At 33.5% G+C, this 2,673-nt stretch overlaps 1 non-coding gene across 1 annotated transcript; it reads right to left on the minus strand.

Moving 5' to 3' along the window:
- Window positions 1–1,739: 1,739 nt before the first annotated feature.
- LOC122238268 lies at window positions 1,740–1,892 on the minus strand. Its single transcript, XR_006217213.1, has one exon. It is a non-coding gene; the product is annotated as a small nucleolar RNA SNORA62/SNORA6 family (small nucleolar RNA).
- Between the last annotated feature and the right edge of the window lie 781 nt (window positions 1,893–2,673).

Raw genomic sequence — 2,673 nt, forward strand, 5'->3', positions numbered from 1 at the left:
ATAGTTAGACTTTTTCCAGAATATCATGTAAATGGAGTCACACATTCAAACCCTGATGCCTTCAACAGTGAATTCTTCCAAACTTTAAAAAGGAAATAATACACAAGACGTTAAACAAAAGCATACTGAAATAAACTACAAAGTAATATATTGAAATAGAATAAGGCATCATGACTAAGTAGATTTATTAATAAATTGCAAATTTTGTCTACATTCAAAATACCAACCAATGTATCATCATCAACCAGTGATCATATAATCATTTTGATAGACACAGGAAAAATTAGACAACACAGAGAATCCTCATACTTAAAAATATCACAAACAACAACTATAAGAAATGTTGGAACAACTTTAGAAATTAGTAATGGGATAAAAGAAAATGTTTTATCTTAATAAAAGAGTACCTACAAAAGGGCTGGGCAAGAATGAATCCCTGTGTGGGATAATATTCTTTCTTTCTTCCTTTCTCTTTTTTTAGTTTCATATTTTTATTCAAATTCCAGTTAGCTAACATACCTTGTAGTATTAGTTTCAGGTGTAGGATTTTGTGATTCATCACTTACATACAACATCCAGTGCTCATCACAGATGTACTCCTTAATACCCATCACCCATTTAACCCATCCCTCTGCCCACCTCTCCTTTGGTAACCATCCAGTTCTTTACACATAAGAGTCTGTTTTAGGGTTAGCTTCTCCCCCCCGCCTCCATGTTTATTTGTTTTGTTTCCTAAATTCCACATATGAGTAAAATCATTAGGTATTTGTCTTTCTCTGACTGACTTATTTCATTTAGCGTAATACTGTCTAGATCAATCTACATTATTGCAAATGGCAATATTTCATTCTTTTTGATGACTAATAGTCCATTATGCATATATACCATCTATTCTTTATTTATTCATCAATTGATGGACATTTAGGCTCTTTCCATAGTTTGGCTATTGTTGATAATGCTGCTATAAATATCAAGGTGAATCTATCTCTTTGAACCAGTATTTTTGTATCTTTTGGGTAAATACCTCAGAGTACAATTGCTGGGCCATTGGGTAGTTCTATTTTTAAAGTGTTGAGGAACTTACATTCTGTTTTCCCAAGTGGCTGCATGAGTTTGCATTCCTACCAACAGTGTAAGAGGGTTCCCCTTTCTCGATATCTTCGCCACTATCTGTTGTTTCCTGGTTTGATTTGTATTTGCTTAATGATGAGTGATGTTGAACATCTTTTCATATGTCTGTTAGCCATCTGTATGTCTTCTTTGGGAAAATGTTTATTCACGTCTTCTTTCCATTTTTTAACTGGATTATTTGTTTTTTGGGTGTTGATTTTTATAAGTTATTTATAGATTTTTGGATACTAACCCTTTATCAGATATGTCATTTGCAAATACCTTCTCCCATTCCCAAGGTTGTCTTTTAGCTTTTGTTGATTGTTCCCTTCACTGTGCAGAAAATTCTTATCTTGATGAAGTCCCAATAGTTCATTTTTGCTTGAACATTTATTGGAAGAACTACATTCTAAATTTTATTGAAAAGTCTAGGAAGTGCATTAAGGCAGTAAAGAAAATAAACTCAAAGAATTTTGAAAGTGAAATAAAACTCATTATTTTTAGATGACATGGTTGTATCTACAAAAAAATAGTATTAATCAATTAATTTCAAAATATTTCTATTATAAAAATAACATTAAAAACTTACATCCACTTATCAGAAACAACTAGTAATATATTTTTTTTTAATTTGTAGCAAGAATTACTATCAAACTTAACTCACTGTGTTAGAGATGTTTGCAGTGTTAGCAAAAGACTTGCCCATCATGTAGCATACTACCTACACTTGTAAGTTCATTGTCCAACCAGCAGCCTCAACTCCAAGCTCTAATAATTACAGTAGTAACTAAATTTTTTTATAATGATAATTCTTCTAAAGACTACCTTATCTAACAACAGAACACACATCTGTCCCAAGATCAAATAGCCCATTTCCCAAGATAAACCACATTCTGGGCCATAACACACTTCAACAAATTTAACAGAATAGAAATAATGCCATGTCTGCTTTCAGATCACAGTGGATAAAACTAGAAATAAATAATATAAAGATACTTTAAGATCCCAAACACATGGAGATTAAACAGCACACCTTTAAACAACACATGGGTCAAAGTAAAACATCTCAAAACGTATTTTAAAATACTGAACAAAATGAAAATAAAAACATATCTTATCAAAATTTGGGGAATCCTTCAAAAGGAGTGTTTAGAGGACAATGAATAGCATTGAATGCCTATATTAAAAAAAAAAAAAAAAAAGAGCAAGGGGCACCTGGGTCGCTCAGTTGGTTGAACGGCTGACTCAGTTTCTGCTAAGGTCATGATTCCAGGGCCGTGGGATTGAGCCCCACATCAGGCACTGAGCATGGAGCCTGCTTAAGATTCTCTCTCTCTGGGGAATGTGGGTGGTTCAGTCAGTTAAGCATCTGGCTCTTGATTTCAGCTCAGGTCATTATCTTACTGTTCATGAGATCAAGCCCCACATTGGTCTCTGTGTTGACAGTGTGGGGCTTGCTTGGAATTCTCTCTTTCCCTCTTGCTCTGCCCACCCCCTCAAAATAAATAAATAAACATTAAAAAAAAAGAAGGAAGACCTAAAACCAACAATCCACTTTCATTT

This window comes from Panthera tigris, chromosome B1, assembly GCF_018350195.1.
Source record: "Panthera tigris isolate Pti1 chromosome B1, P.tigris_Pti1_mat1.1, whole genome shotgun sequence".
Classification (NCBI taxonomy): Eukaryota; Metazoa; Chordata; class Mammalia; order Carnivora; family Felidae; genus Panthera; species Panthera tigris.